This window comes from Papilio polytes, unplaced genomic scaffold (assembly GCF_000836215.1).
Source record: "Papilio polytes unplaced genomic scaffold, Ppol_1.0 DF824058.1, whole genome shotgun sequence".
NCBI lineage: Eukaryota > Metazoa > Arthropoda > Insecta > Lepidoptera > Papilionidae > Papilio > Papilio polytes.
The window spans coordinates 888,184-910,079 of NW_013525146.1; the positions used below are offsets into that span (position 1 = coordinate 888,184).

Consider the following 21,896-nt stretch of genomic DNA (forward strand, 5'->3'; position numbering starts at 1 on the left):
GAAGTGACCGTGCACTAACTTCAAACTTAATCACTTGTCTTTTTATAAAAACAATCTTTTAATTGCGCGATGAAAAAAAGCTAAATTAACTTAAGGTTCGTTCATACTAGCGATCAGTTTTTATGGTAGAATAATACAATAACCGTTTGCATAATAATAATTTTACATATATTATAAATATTGTATTTTTAAATTGTAAAAATACTTGTAATACATTTGTCATGCTGCAAATTTAAAAAAAAAAGGAATGACAAATAAAACATTCATTAAATGAACGCCAATAGTCTAGTGGTTAAATGGACTTACTACAGAAGCGGTCTTTGGTTCGATTTTTATTCATTGTCGTGGAGAAAAGGGTTCTTTAATGTGTTGGGTTGAATGGAGTGATCCATGCTTTCCAAGTCCAGTCGAAATCGGCGCAGCCATTTCGGAGATAACCCTTAACAAACGCGGAATGCGGACAGACAGACAGGAAAAATAATTTTTAAATGCGATTTTACTTATCAGCAACGCATCATCTTACCAAAATTAGGAATATTTCTTTTGATATTACAAACAGACACTCCATTTTTAATATATGAATATATTCGTAGTTACAATCGCATCATATGCAATCTGCTCGCGTCGTTCTCTCGCTCGCGCCCATGTCAGATGATCCGGGTCGAGCACACGTCACGATATCTGTCGACCTCTGACGGATCGTGTCAGTCGACGTCACCTCCCCGCGCGCCGTGTGAACGCCAAGCGAGCTTCGAGCACGGAATTGGAGCATGTTGCTACAATGTTTGATTGAAATACAAGCATTGAATTGTCTGTTTGAATTTGATTTGTTATGTATGGATGGTAATAGACTTAGAAAGAGATGGATGGTGCGTGAAAGGTGACATGATCAAAAAGGGAGTGACTGAGATGACGTATGATAGAGTTATGTGGAGGACAAAACTTGTTGCGCCAACGGTAGTAGGATAAGGAGAAAGATGAAGATGAATCGATAAAAATAAAATATAGTTATATAAGCGATGCAGAATCTAACAACAATATTTTCGAACATAGATGTGATATTGTTCTATATTGTATATCTACTAATGAACAGTGGTAGAGCCCGCTTTAACATCTTCGCACGAATGAGCCGGCTCGCCCGGTGTAATACCACGACCACACAGAAAACAGGCGTGAAGTGGAAGCAATTCCGCGTTTCGTCTGATGAGTGTGGAGCCGGAGGCCTAATTTTAGTCCCTTTCCCTATCCACAATTTTCTTAAGAGGAAAGGATGGGAAGGAAAAGTGAATTTGACGATGGAGGAGACGCATAGGAAGAGGAAATGTCCTCTTTATGTGCGTCTCCTCCTCAAGTAAGGGTAGGCAACGCATCTGCAATTGCGAATGTTTATGGGTAGCGGTCGCTTTCCTTTTCGGTGGATTCGGTGGCCGCTTGCTCGTTTGCCACCTTATATTATGAAAAAAAAATATTTTTTTAAACTAGTTGATATCATATAATTATCGTTATACCAGAACATTGTAGACCGATGACGCTAGTCTGTATTAAATAACAAAACTTATGACTCAAGTGAGGCACACGTGCAAATTAGATCACCTTCGGAGAAAAATGTCGCAACATTTTTTAAAGTATGAGGTAAATTGCGTTGAAAGTATCTGCGAGTCACACGCTACATCATAGACCAGTAATTTACTTAGTCTTAGTAATCTATTTATAAACTCTAGGATTCTTTGACCAAAATAATACAATCATATGGTGTGCATTGGTCCATAATAATGGTCAAATCTGATAGCTAAAATTGAAGGCCCTATTTTTTTTTTTAATTATGTTAGTCGACGACTTTTTTAATAGGTATATTAAGTTACTTTATTTGAAAGGTGTAAAATAATTACGGGTTTATTCCTTCACATATTAAAGTTAAACGTTTACAGAATATATAATTTAAAATCAATGAATAATTTAAATCGTTATAATTGTATATAATTTTGATACTCTTTTATGGTGAAAGGTTTATTTTATTATAATTATCTACAAACTGGCGCAGATTAGTCACGACATGAAAGTCAGTAAAGCCTCATACGTCACATATGAGACAAAATTACGGAAATTCACGTAAACTTGTTTGTATAAATTAATCTAAGTTAGAGTTATATAATAATATAACGTATAAATAAAACAAAAGCAAACATTTAAAAAACTTACTACAAAATTATTGACAGACTTTTTTAACTTACTAGCTTTCGCCCGTGATATCGTCCGCGTGTAATTAAAAAAAAGTGAGTAGCCTAAATGTTCTTCCAGACTTTTCTCTAAACCTACACCAAATTTCATCGAGAACTGTTCAGCAGTTTAGGCTACAAACATCCATCCATCTAAACTTTCGCATTTATAATACAAGTAAAGTATAGGCTACGAAATTCTGATAAATATGATGAGTTGACTACCTTCTAACTTTTAGTTTACAACTCTCAGAATTTTAAGTCTTTTTTGTTACAAAAACCCAAAATTTTCCTCTTCATAGTATTAGATGTAACTGATACACAAAAGTATATGTAGTATTTAGTTTTAATTAGTATAGCAAAAACTTTAAACAGTCCATGAAAAAGACATCAACGCGCCAGTAAAGTAACATTTTATTTGCTCCAGAAAGCTATGAACACATAAATTGGTTACACTGAACCGAGCTTCTCGTAACTAATCATCTATTCCGACTATAACTGTAGAAGTTAAACGATAGTGCGGTATGCTCTCGGTGTAAGGACGGCGGTGTCCCTTTATAGGAGCCACTTCCACAACTATGTGCGAAATGAAGTCCATCGAGTTACTGTCTGTAAAGGTATGTTTACACTGGTATATTCCATTTAAAATGAATCGTAGACTATCCAACCAGGATAATTAAAAAACGTCTTTAAGCAAGAGTCTCTCGGGCAAGTCCGGTCACTACTGATGACTTCCCTAAGCGAGAAACTCGGGATAGAGTTTGGCCTCTATGTCCGAGAAATTCCGGTCCTTTGTACTCTAGTTCCAGGTTCGACTGTTTATATTGTAAATATGCGTAGTATTGTGAGTTTGTAATGTAGCAATTTTTGTCAATACGGAATGCTTCTGAATGTATTGTAATAGGGGTCGAGTACTTATTCTTGCGTAATATTTTATCAAACTAAAAAGTAAAATTCTACATATACGTGCGGATATTTAAAATATTTTAATAAAATTAAATCTGTTATTTATATATATTGTTTTTAGTAAACTTTTTGTAAAGATGTATGTAAAATAGGTTTTAACAGTACGGTAGAGGGAACGTGCGCGTTTGCGTAGAAGCCTGTTTATGTCATCATAATGCTCGAAGTTGAAACCTGACGCCGCAGACCCGTTCCTGTCTCTAGATAATTAGTTTTATTTATTTTGTTAAATGAAAACTAATTTACTCGCATTTATAATGTAATTTATTTCACATTTATTTAAAAATTATTATATGTTAATATTTGTAACAAATGAAAATATAACAACAAGAACCCTGACATATACTTTTCTATGGACCATTTTTAATTCAAAATCTCGTAAATTATACAACAAGTTTTTCAATTGTTTTAATCAAATTGTATTTAAAAAAACGATAGTGTTTTGTTTTGTAATGACCCATAAACATAATAGCTTTCCGCCTCGATACTGTCCGCGTGGAATTAAGAAAAAACAAAAGCAAATAGCCCATGTGTTCTTCCAGACTATCCTCCGCGTCTATGCCAAATTTCATCGAGACGTGTTCATCCGTTTAGTCTGTAAGCTCTAACAAACATTCATCCATTCAAACATATGCATTTATTATATTAGTAAGATTCCATTTTGATATATAATATTTTTATTTTATTACATTAAACTCGTGATGGAGTTTTACTGTGAAATAAAGATGTGCTAATCCTGCACGATTTTAGAGCACGTATGTTGTGTCGTGAGTAAAAATGTTCATGTATTAACTGCTTCAATGGGAAAGTAAAAAAACTACCACAAAATGCCATAAATATATCTACGATTATGTTACTATCGACTGTGGTTAATCTGATTTTTTAAATAAATCACTGATCGTTTTTTGGTATTAAGAGCGCACACCATTGACTAAAATATCGCACAATTGTTTAGTCCCTCTTTGATTCCTATGAGTTTATATGGAGGTGCGCACACTACTAGATTTTTAAAACGGCTCAACTCACGCTTTATTTTTCACGCTCGATTTTTAAATGTACAACTAAACAGTTGAATTGGCTGCGAAACAATCGACAATCGCACAAAAGTAGTGCGATAGTTTAGTCAAAGTGCGCCGGCTCTTATAGATACTTAAGACATCATTATCTTTACAATTGACAATTGGTTTTTAAATAATTATCTGCAATGGTGAGTATTAATTAAGCCCTAAAAACACTCATGAGAGTTTAAGTAAAGTTAATTTTAGTTTATTCTCGCTGCATTAATATATTCAAATGAAACATTAGTTTTAGGAAACTCGATCCTTTGTAATAAAGACATAAAAATCTATACGAAAGAACAATATTTTATTAGTCCAATTTATCATTGATAAACCTAATGTATCTAGAAATTTAAAATAATAAATCTTTTCGTGGAATATTTTTACATTCGCTTAACTTTAAAATACAACTTGTTAATCTATAAGTATAATACAATTTAATTGGATGGATTTTAAGGCTAAATATAACGTTATTAGAGAAGTATGAAAATATAGATTAAAAAATTCTAAAACGTAACTAAAAATGACGTTAAAGGTTACCAAAAGCTTCAACAAACGGTGGAATATTTTAGCATTATTTGTTAGAATTATTTATTCTATACATATAATAAATTTAAAGTGTCTGTTTGTAATATCAAAAGATAAAATCCAGATTTTGGGAAGATGTATTCGCGTTGCTGATAACGAAAATCGCATTAAAAAAATCTGTCTGTCCGTAAACCGCATTTGTTTCGGGCAATCTTCGACACAACTGCGCCGATTTCGACCGGACTGTCATTGAAGAGCTACTTTTTTATGTTAATATTGCGTTGATGAAGTCGCGGGCAACAGCTAGTTATAACTAAAAAGCATACCTTTTTTTCTCATAAGTTAAGAAAATATCTATTTTCTTTGCTAATCTAAAATACCAATATATTAAAGTTTAAAATACAAAGATATAAAATTCATATATTATCTAACATTACCTGTAGTGTGGTTTTTATGCAAAGTTTATCACGCAAACTGAATACGGCTATCGTTATTTAACATTGAATCTGCTCGGAGCAATTTAATGTACAAATATCGGTAAAATAGTAATTGTAAGTCTAATGCGGTACGCATTTGCAAGTAAATGTTTTTAAGTTACGCTTCGACACGACCCGAAGACCTGTTGAGGTAAAAGCAAAAGTAACTCCGTAGTTAGTACGTGAATGTGCTAGTCACGTGATGCGATGTTTTGATTCCGAATGCAGACGGAATTTTAAATTATTTGTTGCCTTTTTGTTTCCAGTGAATCAAACGCAAGATTTTAAGCCGACTAATAATACTCTAGTTTAAAAAAAATGTTAATTTCAGATTATAAAAGGTACAGTTTTTTTATTATTCTCGCTGAGAATCGGAATAATCGATGCGAAACTGTCATGTCGTAATAGTTGAAGCATAGAGTTGTCGACCTATAAAACTTAGGTTAGACCATTAAAAGAGAAGAGGTGAAAACGCCATCACTTGTCTCCGCTGACCGCAGGCGCACCCCGCTGTAAAAACCTTAGACGACTGACTTTCTACTTTGTTCTCTACGGTCAAGTACAATTGAAAAGCTTTAGCGATTTATAAAATGTTTTTGTTTTAATTTTTATTTCACCTTATTATTTAATGACAATTGAAAAAAAGCACATATAAACATTTATTTTACTTTTAAAATCCTTACATTGCGTGTATTGGTGCTTAATTTAAACCGGGGTCAGTAATTTTACTAATATAATGTGTTACAAAAATAATTTTATTAAACTTTAAACTACTCGTATACTATTATTATTAATATAAATATTATCAATTGTTCAGTATTGTCATATTTCATAGAAGATTTTTTATAGTACAATAAAGGCTTTATGCAATTTAAAATAATCGCTAAAGCTTAGAACTTGGACATCAAACCCTGTTACGTAATTGCGGTCTTTAAAACCTTCTTGTGAGTATTGTTTAAAATCGTATTTACAGGTTTGTGAATTATCTCTTCTTGTAAAGTGGCGATAGCTCAGTGGTTACCATTACAAGTTATATTCTTTGCTGTTTTAAATAACGTATATATTTAAATTTAAGTACGAAAACTGCCGCTAAACCAAAAGATTTTAGTTACTGGTTCTCAATTACGATTTGAACTATTTAATAATACTTGGTTTTTTATTTCTTTTTACAATTAAATGCCTTTTAAAATGATGTCCGAATGAATATTTTTACTTGATTACAATGTCAACTTTTTACAACCTACAGATAAACGGAATTAATTAAAAATGGTAATAAAACCTGAATAGGTGTCAAAACAAAAGCATATGTTAATTTTGAGTCAATTAAAATTTTTATAGATAACATAATTTAAAAAACAAAATCGTATGAAGTGTGTAAAATGTGTGATCTATAACGATTTGACAAATTGTTGTATTTCATGTTATACAAAAATAATAATAAAATAAATCGTAAAACTATTAATTTACGACAAAAACGTCCAACATTTAGTGGTTGTTACGAAAATAGTAATGTAAGTTATGTTGTAAATATGTAAAAGATTTTATGACGTATATTGCAGTTGTAACTCAGCATGATTTAGTCTACACGGTATTTGGTAACACGGTAATATACACAAAGTAACAGGAGAACGACAACGACGAACTCTATACTACCATTATAAACAGAACAAATAATTGTTTGCATTGAATAGACTCTGAAACTACTGAATCGATTTCAAAACTATTAAACTATATTTTATTATAAATCACATTAAATAAACAATAATAAACAGTGTCTTACCGAACTCCTGTGATAAAAGTTTCTTGAATTTTGAACATACCTTACCAACCGGACGTAGCCGGGGCGAGTCGCTAGTAAGGAGTAAGGAGGGTCACGAGGTCACGACCCTTAGATATGAGAACGTTAAGAGGAGGAGGTGATAATATTTTCCCGTTCTAGTGAAACAAAAAATAAAGAATGGAATACCAAAATAACTAGTACTTTTTATTTTTAATAAAAAATTACAAAAAACTACACTGTACTCTTGGTAGTTACTTAGGTAAGCCTTTAGTTATTTAATACTTAATCTCCACTAAGTGATTACACTTTACAAGCTCTAAATAAAGTAGTAAATATTATTTTACTACAAGCTCTAGTTATATTAATAAATTAACAAGTAAACGTCATAGGATAATAAAAATTTCCACAACCACAGTATATAAACGGTTCTTAATAAGTATTACTTATCATAATTAACTACCACTATGTCATTTAATGTTTATTAAAAACGAGCTATTGCCCGCAACTTCGTTCGCATAGTATTAGAAAACATACGAACTATATAAATTACAAATAGCTACGTAGCCCTCGGGAACCGGACATTTCTCGGGGATGAAGGTTATCCCATGTGTACTCCAGACTTTGTTTTATATCTGTGCCAAATTTCAATAAGATAAGTTGAACCGTTGCAGAATGATCGAGTAAACATTAAAAAACTAAATTATTGAATCCCAAGGGAACCGTAACTATTCCCGGGATAAAAAGTAGCCTATGTGTTCTACCCGACTATGCTCTAAACCTGTGCCAAATTTCACGGAGATCCGTTCAGCCGTTTAGGCTACAAACGCTAACAAACATCCATCCATCCATCTAAACTTTCGCATTTATAATATTAGTAAGAAGTAAGATAGTCTGAATATTGATTTATTTTACTTTATTAATTACACTCAATAATAATTGATATATCCCGAAGGTTTCGGAGTCTACCTAAGTTAAAGATGCCTAAGCTGTCAACCACGCTGGCCCAATGTAAGTTCACTTAACACATTCTTCGTCGATATGTACAGGTTGCATTATAATATTTTGGAACGACATAAATATAAGAACGACATAAATGTGTATTTAAAATTCGAACATCGAAAACAATGTACATAGCGGGGAACGAACCTGGACGTATAGGTTTTGCGGTACAGCGCGCTTCCGACGTTCTTAAACTCAGATGCTTTCACATATTTCATAAATCTTGTATTATTAAGTTACACATAAAAATATTTTAACATGTTAATACTGCACTTAAAGCATTGATGTTAAGTTGTCCAAATAAGTTAATGTTTGCGACAAGTCTTCCAAAATACGTATAGGCGGATACTAATTTCTTAACAATATTTTGCAGACCGTAACCCATTAAGTTATTAGCACTTTAAGATGAATTTCTATTCTGTTATACAAGAAAAGAAATAAAATATAAATATTACATACGTATTTATAATTTCATGTAGAGTGCGCACAGCTTTGACTAAACTATCGGATTATCGGACAACTGTTTAGTTGCGCTTTGATTCCTATAAGGTTATATAGAGGTGCGCACACTCGATTTTTAGTTATGTAACCAAACAGTTGAATTGGCTGCAAAACAATTGACAATCGCATAACAGTTGTGATCTCTTAATCTACAACAGATGCATCTTTTTTCATATTCTTTAAGAAAAAATATGACGTCACTCATTGCTCTTTTGTTTTTAAAAGATAATTGGACACTGTTGAAAGATTTTGCAGTCTGAATTTTCTTATTTTTATATCTCAGTGTACTTTGTTACTTTATGCGTAGATAGGAAACAAATGAGGGTCAATTATATTTACCAGTATCTTATTTCTATTGGTTTACATTCATGTTAATACTCTTTTTAGCTTTACATTACAAACTAGTATACGCCCGCGACTCCGTCTGCGTGGAATTGAAAAACACAAAAGTGAATAGCCTATGTGTTCTTCCAGACTATCCTCTACATCTATACCAAATTTCATCGAAATCCGTTCAGCCGTTTAGGCTACAAACTCTAACAAAAATCCTTCCATCTATTCATCCATCTAAACTTTTACATTTATATTATTAGTAAGATCAGTAAGATAGCAATCTGCCTTGGCTTTGCACGGATTCAATGCTGATACAAAAATGTGTTTGTTTATTACTTCTCTACCACACTATAGATGTATTATGCATATGAACCTTCCTCTTTTCACTCTATCTATTAAAAAACTGCGTCAAAATCCTTTGCATAGTTTTAAAGATCTAAGTATACATAGACAGACATCGATAAGCGACTTAGTTTTATTTGAATGAAATAACATTGTAAATAGAATAATTTTGTAACAATTATTTGAAATTTAACATCTGAATTTTGATAAACATGTGTTTAGCTCTCGATCCGTTCACAATACGACCACTCAATATAAATATGAAGTGCTCTACAAATACGAGTCTAACATGACCCGCGTACATCCGTAAGTCGAGATCCATACGTCACAAAAATCTGATACAAAAAGCATTAGGTATACTAATAATATCCACATATGAAAAATAAACAATCAAATACTTTGTGATATCTCATGTTGTGATTCGGAGAAAGAATTGATCATTTCACAGGATTTTTTAGATAAAAGCTTACTCGTATCTTGACAATAAGGTCGTAATTACCCAGTTTCTAATTTATCTTTTAAGCCTTTTCGCTTTCGAAGATCCCCGTGTGAAGTATTAAGACAATAGGGATGTGATATTTGACCTCTAATAGTAATACAGTAATAATGTGTGGTCAATAAAAAAAAACTATAAATTCCGATTCAAATCACTTTGAATGTTGTCCGTCGTTCTATATTCAAATTTAAATGTGGAACTGCTCTCGATATTAAATTAAAAATATATATTTTATACTAAATGGCCGCATACCGTTGTGTCTAATAAATTGACCTAATTTATGTCTGTTTTAAAATTTGCTCACATCACTAGTGGAGTCAAATAAAAAAAATGTGAAATCTATTTGTAATAAATACAAATTTTATTATAAAGTGTGTTGGTTGTAAGATCAAAGATGAAAAAAAAAACTTACTTTGACAGATTGAAATTTCCCGCGCCCCGACCTCCTTATTTTTGGATACGAATTTTATAAATGTTATTCACTTAACTCTTACGTGGTTTTATCCATGTTTTCACTGCAACACTTAAAATTAACCACTGACGCTCGCACTATACTAAATTGGACTCTTAAATATAATGTTCTAAATTAATTAAGTCTTTTTTGCGATATTTCGCACGAAATACGAATTCAAAATAGTAACGCGCGTCTGTGCGTACGCGCAACGCGAATCGCGCGGTTCGTTTTTGAAGCCGTCCCCGAGCCTCACTCGGATGTGGCCCGTGTGTGACTGTACACTCATCTTGCACCTCGCGATCACCGAAGAAGACACATCGCACCTCTCGCTCGCACACCCGCTCCCCACCTATACTCGTCCCGTTTTCTCTTATTATCAGAGGTTAAACCGTGCTCATCTGTCAGTCGGCATGCGGACACCGGGTGGGAAGGTCGCGTCCGATGAACCGTTACTTTCTCTATGCGCTGTCCGACCATAAAACGTACCGTATCGTCTGCTCGCCGCTATTTTGTCCTTTCGACTCGTCCGATAAATTTATTGAGGATTCGCGCAGGTGCCTCCTGATTCCTTATCGACGATTTCGCATTGTATTTTATTATTATACAAGACCTTTCTGTCACAATGTCCACATAAAGATACAACTTTATTGTTTTATGTTGAAATGTAAATATTTCAAAAGTAGGTCAAAGTTCGCATTCGTTACGGAGAGACAGTCGCGTACATAAGGCGTTAAATGTCAATAAATCTCGGAGCGGCCGCTCGATGAAACTAGATCGCGTCGCGCCGAAAATGAACATCGGGCGAAATATTTTATGTTCGACCAATCCGGTGGTCGCGAAATGACACGGACGCTAGATCATTCGTTTAGATGAGCGGCATGCGCGCGCGCGCGTCTGTCGTGATTGGCGTGTGTTTGCAGGCCCCGCCTGTACCGTTATAGAGGGGCCTGCCCCCTCCCCCCCGAAGTGGGGGTTTTGTAGATCAACCGCCGCTAGTGGGGGACCTGTGACATATGCCATTTACTTGCTAATTAATGCCGTTGCCGAGATTTTATTACAGATGCCCGATAAATACGCATTAAATGTTTGTTTCTTCACCGCTTTACTAGTAATTGGTATGACGACCTACAATCTTATTTCGCACTTCAAAGCGAACCGTGTTTACCTGATACGTCTTTATAAAGGATGTCTGTTTATGGAATATACTATATCAACTTTAATATTGACACAATATATTAAGCACATTGTGTAAATCTAAGTTTCAAAACATGCGAAATTTCTATCCGAAAACAAACAAACTTAGCACAACTTTGTTATAGCCAAATAAGCTTTGAGATTAAGTTTTTTTATTTTTTTTTATAATATAAGGTGGCAAACGGGCAAGCGGCCTGAATCCACCGAAATGGAAAGCGACCGCTACCAATAAACATCCGCTATTGCAGATGTGTTGCGTACCCTTCATTGACGGAGGAGACGCACATATAGAGGACATTTCCCCTTACTATGCACCTCAAACCACCGTCAAATATACTTTTCCTTCCGTTCCTTTCTTCTTAAGAAAAGGGTGGAAAGGGAAAGGGACTAAAATTAGGCCTCCGGCACCACACTCATCAGACGAAACCCGGAATTGCTTCCACTTCACGCCTGTCTTCTGTGTGGTCGTGGTATCACACCGGGCGAGCCGACCCATTCGTGCAAAGATGTTAAAGCGGGCTCTACCACTGTTAAAAGTAGACAAAGCAAATACCTATACTTCTAAAGCAAAGAGAAATTCGTAATATCTGAGCGATTCATTAACAACGGCCATAAGTGCATGTCTATTTCGTGGACACAAAAAACTAACAATAAAGGATCGCTAAATTGACAGACAAATTTGTTTCCGACAAGAAATTCTACCTGAAAATATGTCGCAAATTCTGTAATTAGAAAGCTAATTATAATAAAAGTACAGTTACCAAAAATAACTAATCAACCGAACAGAAATTAGATCTCAACAGATTGCCACAATGTTTTGATTTACATCAAATGTTTTGTATAACTACGATGTAAGCGATACCCTCAGATATCCATATACTTATTTAATATTACACTTGCAAGTTTAGCAATCCGATTAGCTCATAGCATCAATATCGAAGAATTAAACGACACACAAAGAATTAACCGTACAGGGTACGCAAATCAAGTACAATCGGGGAATTTGACGGCGATCCAACGCAGCAGTCGTTTGAACATTTTGTACGCATCGAGACGGCATTAACTAAACGTATGCAGCTTTTAAACCATTCAAGAGAAGGGTGAATGGACATTTATTAAATAAGTATTAATAAGTGCGTCGATCGAGAGAATCATCGCCTACAACATAAAAATGGCGATGAGAAACAGAGACACAGCGATCGTAGGTCTGAAAAAAATTACATAAACTCGGTTCAAGGATACATTCGTCGCCACTGACAACTGTCGTGCTAGTATAAGTAAAAGTAGCATAATTGTATTTAAAAAAAAGGAACTCACTAGTGTTAAGCTATGAGGATTATGCAAGAAAAAAATAAATAAATAAAAAAAAAGAAGAACAAACTGTGCAAAAAAGAGTACGGACCAAGAGTCTGTAGAAGTTGATTAAAAAAAAAAGCGCGTACCATCCTTCGACCACATTACCACTTATAGGTGGGATCGTGGTCAAGCGCTGATTTTAGAAAATAATAAAAAAAATCTGTATACACGAAAAAAGGTACGTCAGTGATAGGCGGCTGATTCCGTTTTAATATTAATGCGTCGTTTGTACAACACACTACCTAATTGGTTAAGGAAGTGATAGTTTGTCTCGTTGCAAGGATCAAGGCAATCTATTCTATCTAGGACACCGCGATTTTCCTCAACTGTACATTTAGCGATGTTACAACACAGAGTTCAGAGGTCACTCGAGGCATTTGAAGAGCACCAGCTTTTATGTTTACTGAACATCTTTGCATAATACCGTCCACAAACAGGTTAAGTTAAAGTTAAATTATTATTTTGTCCGTTCAAAACGCTTATGGGAAATAACTTATGGAATTCAAGTTAGCTTTACTGGACATTTTAATTATATGTATTTACATTGTAATTTTGATGAAACGCGTGGCGAATGCAACGAAGTATTCAAGAAATTGCTATTGGACTAAATTATCGCACAACTGTTTAGTCGCGCTTTGATTCTTATGAGCTTATATGAAGATGTGCACTCTACTCGACTTTTAGTTGTGCAACTAAGCAGTTGAATTAGCTGCGAAACAATCGACAATCGCAGAACAGTTGTGCGATAGTTTAGTCAAAGGTGTACGCCTCTTACCACGAGAAATAAAACGTCTACGTAATTTAAAATGAACATTTAAAAATAAATTTAATATTGAAAAAGATTTTAATTTTAACTTTATTCTGAAAGTCTAGAGATTGAATAAAAAAAGTCGGAATTTAATTTAAAATAGAACAAAGAGTAAGTTTTATATATAAAGAAATGAGATTTCTATTATGAACAATCTTATTGGATTATTTTCTGTCTAGACTGTATCGAAAATATAATTGGAACCCGTTTAAGTCTTTACGCTCATGTTGGTAGACAACCTAAACCAATTCGCTTGATTTTTTTCTAATTAATTAAGACGAGAGAAATGGAAAAATCGAATAAGAAGCTGGATAAATAAATAACAAAGAAAAAAAGTAAAAAAAAAGTTGTGGAGTACTAATAAGATTACAAACACTTTTTTAGTCAAATGCTAAAAAAACTTAATCTAATTGTATTAAGTACAATGTACATAAATGTCGTTTACTAACCAATAAATTAAGCCTTGGTACATTAGCTATGCATGTCACATCTTGTCATCGCCGCAATAGTTCCGAGCTTCACTACTAGATGGCGCTAGAAGTATCACGCAATTCAAACTTACGCGTAATTTAATTTACAGAATTAAGCACTTACATCGATTTTACTAATATTTTCTTAGTAATTATGATGTTTTAAAAAAAGATATCTTTACGTTTTCTACATTGTAGTTAATTTTAGTCTCGGGTTTGCTTAATTTATTTAAATATTTAGTGTGGTTTAATTCTAATTCTACACTAAGGGACAACCTTAGTTAGTCCCATAACGCTATTAGTCTATTTCTCAACAAAATTGGAAGACCCTGAATCGAAATTCGACCATATTTTTTTTTTAAACAGCATTATAAACTACTAAGTTTTTTTATTACATAGTTACCGTTACACAACATATTTCATGAGGTTATTTTCCCTTTACGCAGTTACTAGGTAACGTTTAAGGATTTGAACGTGTGAGATGGTTTTACGAGGGCCGCATGTAAAATCTGCCTACACGAGTGCAAAACTCGTAAACCGCAAGCCCGCTAACGAAGACGCTGTAAACAGACATAACCTGCGTCTCTAGACTGTGGTGCAATGTTACTATTGCGTAAAAAGAAAAAATTTGTAAACCAAAATCACTGTACAACTTTACTACTAAGATTAGTCAATATATGGAGTCTGGTCTAAATTTAATCGTTCCATAAGTCGTCTTAAATTAAAATTATAGCAGCAAGTGCTGTAAGATCGAGACTTTACGGTTGATAGTATAATCATTGACCGTATAACGGTCACATACTGAAACGCATCGTGCACATTTCGGTTATATGCAACACTGGTAATCGTCGACATAATTTTACTGAAATTTGGAGTTTAAATGAGGCATATCATTTAAGAGGGCGTTCAATATTAAATGTCGTTTCAGTGTTTGGCCGAAATAGTTTAATACCGATCTATGTTCGGCAGTATTTACTTTTTTATCCAAAATTGTTACCCCCTAAGTTTAATGGCGTTAAAATATATAGCCTAAAGCGTGACGCAAGTGTAGGGCTTTTTATTAAAGAAATAATTATTCAAAAAGATGCCGTAATTGCTGACATCTTAGGCAAGAAAGAACTGTGTGTTTACGCTTTATTATAATAGTGTACATTTTAAAAAAAAATGCATTAAAATCGTATAAAAATGGGGGGCGCTAAAAGATCATTGATTTTCAAAGCGGGCGGTAAAAGAAATAAGTTTGATATACACTGATATAGATGATCGCCGTGTGTTTGTGCCCTTCTCAAAAAAAGTAAGAATTCCAAACTATTTATTTCGACTATAGCACTTGAATTATATTATTACAATTTAAGCGGATTATGATTTAATTTCTTATGTCTTGGACCAAACTATTTGTAATAACCCGCGGTAAACTTTGTCCTCGTTTTACGGTCAAACACAAACGTACTGTTAATGCATGTCCGTGGAAATCGCTACTAAGATCTGGAATCAGGGGAGATCGTCTTTATACCTCACTCGTAAACATTTGTTTGCAATTCTTTATATGGGGTTTTAATGTTAAGTACATGACAAGTATTTTTCGTAGAATTGAAAACGGTCATTTTGAATTAAATCCTTTAAATATTCAAATTATACTTGTAATTCTCAAGTCATTTACTTATGTACACCTATAATCTATACTATTATAATAAAGTGTAAACACACACTTCTTTGCATCTTATGCAATTACAGCATATTTTTGAATAATCCTTTTTCTAATAAAAAGCCCTACATTTATATCACGCTTTAGGCTATATATTTTCACGCCATTAAACTTACGGGGTAAATATTTTGGACAAAAACCCTAATGTCGGAAAGAGACCATAAGTTGCTGCCAACATCAAGGAAGTAAGATTGCCAAGGTTTGTCATGTCATGTCATTTTGACATTTGCTAGTGATAATTTGACAAATGTAAACAGTAAAATATAATTTTCACAATTTCATGCGGATGAAGCCGCACGGGAATAGCTAGTCCTTAATAAACTTAAGAATTCAGATGTTCAAAATGTATAGAAATAAAAACAATACAAAAGCATTCTTGTGAGTCAAAGTTTTATTTATTGTCTGAAATCATTTGCAATGCTTCATTGATAAGAGCAGATTTGATTTGTATTAGCTGCGATCGCTTTTTGTTTCTCGATATTTTATTGATTGAAAAAACAAACTATTGCTAAGTTTAGATTTCAGAGAAACAACAAAGACATGATACTCGGAAGGCCGCGGAGGGCGAAACGTATCATTAATTTTAGAATGTTATATCTCGCGCCGTATTTTATTGTTGTCTCAATAAATTCAATACCCGTCCAGTGGGCAGTGGGCAACAGCCAGTGGGCAAATGGAAGACAAAAATTATTTCATAGCTTTTGGAGGTCTGCATATTAATATTTAAAAAACTGCATAATTGGTATATAATAGAAAAGACATCGACTTAGACAATATCTGTCTACTTCTGTATATTTCTCTGTTCTTTTTATTAATAAAAAAAAACATTATACCCTCAAGATTATTTAATCCTCAAAACGCACCATTTCTGTTGCAAAAATCTGTCGTACTAATATCTTGCCAATATTATAAATGCGAAAGTTTAGATGGATGGATGTTTGTTAGAGTTTGTAGCCTAAACGGCTGAACAGATCTCGATGAAATTTGACACAGACGTAGACGTGGACCTAGTTGAAGGCGAAAGCTAGTAATATAAATAACTAGCTTTCGCCCGCGGCTTCGTCCTCGTGGAAGTAAAAAAAACAAAAGTAAGTAGCCTATGTGTTCTTTCAGACTAACCGCTACATCCATACCAAGTTTCATCGAAATCCGTTCAGCCGTCTAGGCTACAAATCTAAACTTTCGCATTTATATTAGTATGATTTACTTATTACTAGGCAAGATAATTTTTTTCTACAGTCCACTATTAAAATAAGAGAACACAAGAGGAAAAAACCACAAATATCATTTTATTCTAGGCGTTATTTAAACAAATGAATAAACAATATTTATTGGCTCATGATTTTTTTATCCAAGGAATGTTGTGTTTACTTTTTGGTATACGAATTGTGCGCCCACACGTTACGTTTTTTGCGATCGATATTTTGATTAATGATTGTCACGCTTTGTGTTGTGTTTTATCGTCCGGGTCATCCCTTTTTGACGTTCGTGAGATCGTTTTTTGCAAGAACCTATATTCGAGATAACAAAAAACGACTATTTTTGTACAAAACCACATCTGCAGTTTAGATACAATTTACGACGTAAATGCGAGTTTAAAAATTGAACACACCACAAAGTTTTTTACAAAGAATTAAAGAGTAGTTCGAAAGTAACCCGACACGGGACATAAAATGCAATATAAATGACAATGTAAAATAATTCACAATACCCTTAAGTACCTTGACGAATGACTTCGAAGATATACATTTGCAATTTGTGAAATTCATACTAACTCCATTCAAAGTATGAACTTCAAACCGTTTAATGCATTCAGTCTATTAAACGAAATCAAATCTTATCACCTTAGGAAAAAGGTTTAAAATACTATAGTGCAATTATATCATAAATAGTGTTCGCAATTGTCACACTCAATATATGTATAGTTGCAAAGCGGAGTACAATAAAGAAATAATGGAATCATTTGACACGATCTCTCAAAATATTGAACCAGTCAATGCACGATTTTCGCAAGTCTATGTCATAAGCGACAGCGGGTATTATAGCAAGGTCGTATTCATCGAGAGATTTTTATTACTTTAATTCCATTTAAATTGCAAATTGTGAGCAAACTTACCCAGTGGTAATTGACCGTTATTAAAAATAATTTGACTTATCAGCTAGTAGTAAATAGAGTAAGCCAGTGTTAACATATGTGTTGGTTTATTTAGTGTAATGTAATACATAGTTTCGATCTTCCCCCCGCTTCATATTACAACTTGTGCCCAACTATGTGATAGTATTGCGACAATAAAATGTTAAGTGGGGGGTCCAAAAGGACCCCAAATCGCGTTTGAACAAAAACGTGTCAATATTTTGAACAATGTTTTCGATGGCTTTGTGGCCACTGAAGATAAATTACTATTCCTATTCTTCTATAATATACCATAATTTGTAGAAATTATTGCTTTTGGTCAAAAACTTATGGATAAGACTACTATTTTCAATATTACAATGTGCAAAATAATATAAGTGTTATTCAATACTTTAGTTTATACTATTTTAAAACATCATTCCTATTTAAAGAATGTTTTATCACGTTAATGAAATGTGTAAGAATATTTTTTTATTTTTATTTAAATAAATTACCTTATATTAATTTCTTCATTTATTTCTATAAGGAAATGACTCAGTTCAAATAGTTAGTCAGTACATTAATTTATTCCATCTTTTAGCAGATTATTTACTTACATATTTATAACTGTACACAAGTTTATACATTATTATTACTTTAGTCTTTATGTCTATATAGATAGATATAGCTTAAAAATAGTTTGTGTCAAGTATCAGCGACGATGACGTCATTAGTTTTACTTTTAACACGACTTGAATATATTTTGATTAAAAAACACCCGGATATTTAAAGTGTGAACTAAAAGAACGACCACGTTGACAGTGCATGTTGAAGATTTTCCTTAACATGACATGCGAACATCACCTTTATAATTTACTGTTGACAGCTCGTTAGACACGTCTCAGTGTCTGAGGCGCGACTTAGTAATTGGGAGTGTTACTTATCATCTCAGGGCTAAGCAATGACTGACAAGTGGATAACCTGTTCTGGTATACACAAGGTGCATAATTTTTAATTTAAGTAGCTACAGCCTTGAGATATCAGAGTTTTTTTTAAAGTAAAATGTTTGTGTCGAAATTAATTTGTCAGAATTACATGTTTAATTTAATCGATAAAACTCCCATTACAATGTCCTTAAACAGATGGATAATTTCAAGCAGAAGCGTTTTAATTGTTCGTCTTTTTACAAAAATAAAATTGGAATCATTTTCAAAAATCCATATTATTCTTTCGTCACCCTCGCTACTGTCTCCAAAGCGCATCGTAAACAAAGTGTACGCCGTCACCGCCTACCGAATATCCAGTGTATTGTTGCTGAGCATCTGTTTATAACAAAACGTGTGGGCACTAACGACCCGAAATGTGTTACTCCAAACTACCCGCCGATCTCCCAGGTGCCGATGTTATCTACCACGTTGATGTTTGAGTTTTTATTATCATTGATACATCTATAAAGATCGTTCAAAACAATATTTTATTTACTATAAGTTCGAACATTAAATGCTTTTTCCAATCCCAATAAATTTATATACGTATGTTTTAGAACGAATTTCTTACGCGAAAAGAGCATATATCTTTATGTTATTTAGGAATGTGATTTTCAATGTTCAAATGCATGTGTGTAATAATTATGTTAGTGACTTTAAAGGTTTTAATATGAGTAAAATAAAAAGGTAGAAGGAATAAATTTAACAAATCAATTAGCAACAGATAACGATTATAAAAAAGAGCAGACATATTCAAAATTTTAAAATAATAACAAAAAACACAACTGAAAAGATCCATGCACAAAATTGACTTGGCATCTGCTGACAGTACAAATAAAACAATAACGAACAAGCTTTAGGATCAATCTTGAGTTTTCAATTAAAATTTAATTGAAAAGGCAAATCTGGCTAAGTTGAGCACAGGTAGTGTACGTCCCAACAATTTAGTCACAGAGTATAAAGAATATGAACTTAGTTCGTTCGAGAAACAGTAGGTGATAAATTCCCCGTTTCTTACTCTCGCTATTGTCAATTTTGTATTGAGGACGGACCATTGTTGGACGGCAGTTCGATTTTGCTCGGATTTGTTAGCGTGCGGTCCATTGTATGAGCGACCAAGAAACATCTATTTTACGTAAATGAAAAAAAATAATACATTTTTTTCAGTTTGTAAATAAAATTACAATTTGACCAATATACAATTTTTTATACAATAGTGAGGATATTCTAAAAATATCAGTAATAACTAAAATAATACTATATTACCCTCTATTTTTTTCATGTGGCGATATTAATATCTTCAACCATGAATTCTATTCTTACACTTATTACTTTCTTTTTTCTTATTTATTGCAGTATACTTTAAACTTTTTATCTACACTAAGCTAAAAATTGGATAGAACATACTTTCAATGTAACATTCTCGATAATCGCTTCCGCTTATAACTTGTGATGGCAATACATTGGGTGTTCGACTTTACTCGAGTTCTATACGGTGAGCAACAATGCGACTTCGTTAGGCGGGCATCGCTTCACATAGGTTTTTGTACTGCACGTTACGCCTAGAGATAATCTTAAGCGGCCGACATTTATGTACCATTAATCAATATCATTATGAACTTATATTGGTTTTACAAAAACCATACAGTTCCGAGACATTTGCGTCTATAGCTTCGCAGATATTGAACACATTTCCTAGATTGAGTATAACTGTATTACGTTACTGAATCTATACTTAATGTTATAAAGTGGAAAGATTTGTATTACTCAAAAACTACTGGTCAGATTTAAAAAATATCTCTAAAGAGTTACGCCATCTCTGAATAAGGCCATATTTTTAACAATTTTCAATTTCGCGTAGACGAAGTCGCGAGCAACAGCGATATAAGCTTTATAAAAAAGTGTTTTGTATGTATTTTAAAAATGTATTATTTGATCTTGAAATAATTGAACTTATAATACAATGTTAATTTATCTGGTTTCTGTTTATAATAGCGGATACCAATGCGGATAATATTCTCAGAAGTGTACAATTTTGGCGTGTGGGCGTCACATTTCAATCTCTCGAAATTATTGTAGCTGTAACAATTTTAACATGCATTCTAAAACTATTTGTATAAAAAATTAAAGTAATAAATTATTGGATAATTTAATTTATATCTATGTAAATAGTATGTGAAAATTTCATCTTTTAAGATAAATCTTTTGTACAGACTATTTTGAAGTTTTGAAAACTAATACCAAGGCAATATTTTAATACAAGGAATTATTTTGTACGTATTTTTTTTAGTGAAAACATTATTAGATTTTGTTAATTTACTTGTGCTTGAGCTAGGATATGGTTCACGACAATAGTCGAATGGTGAGATTCGAACCCTCGACCGCAAGGTCGATAGTCCGTACCCCAAACCATTAAACTTTGGCGCTTAAAACCGAACATAGTAATTCTTATCTCATATTATAATCCATGTTTTCAAGCATGTAAAAATATTCAATACGTGTCTTATCTCAAGTTGGTTTTTTACTGAGGGTATATTGGTAAAACATCGATGCAAGAAAATTATGACTACCCTACAATAAAAACTGTAAGATTTTTAGTAAATGTAACAGATGTCGTTATTATTAATTTTAATATAAATGTTATTCTTAAAAGCAAAAATTGCGTAATGTTTTAATTTATTTATATATTAATTTGGTAGTTAATATTAAGTTGCGATAATAAAATCTTTATTTAAAATAATTGATTTTATAGTTAGCAAAATGCAGCAGAGCGTGGTTTTGATCCACGAACCGCTGGGGCAACAGCCCAGTGCGCTTCCATTGCGACACTCTGCTTATCATTTACATATATGTAATTAGAAAGTACATAGAATACCACCAACACCAATCTTACTATATCTATACTAATATTATAAAGAAGATAGATTTGTATTTTTGTAATTGAAATAACTCAAAAACTACTGGGCCAATTTCAAACATTCTTGCACTAACAAAAAGCTACGTTATCAGAGAGTAACATAGGGTATTTTTATGACTTTGTAATTTAACGCGTATGAAAACGAGAAAACGCTAGTATATAATAAATGCAAAAGTTTAAATGGATGGATATTTCTTAGAC

At 33.0% G+C, this 21,896-nt stretch overlaps 1 protein-coding gene and 1 non-coding gene across 2 annotated transcripts in view; both read right to left on the reverse strand.

Annotated features, from left to right (window-relative positions):
* The window catches only part of LOC106100303 (protein embryonic gonad-like), a 79,154-nt gene extending 68,500 nt beyond the window's left edge, over nucleotides 1–10,654 (reverse strand). The window contains exon 1 of the mRNA XM_013279126.1: nucleotides 10,105–10,654. The gene's annotated coding sequence lies outside the window, so the exon portion shown is untranslated. The remainder of the gene's footprint in view (nucleotides 1–10,104) is intronic.
* Nucleotides 10,655–21,541: 10,887 nt separating this feature from the next.
* Nucleotides 21,542–21,613, reverse strand: Trnan-guu. Its single transcript has one exon. It is a non-coding gene; the product is annotated as a tRNA-Asn (tRNA).
* Nucleotides 21,614–21,896: the final 283 nt, after the last annotated feature.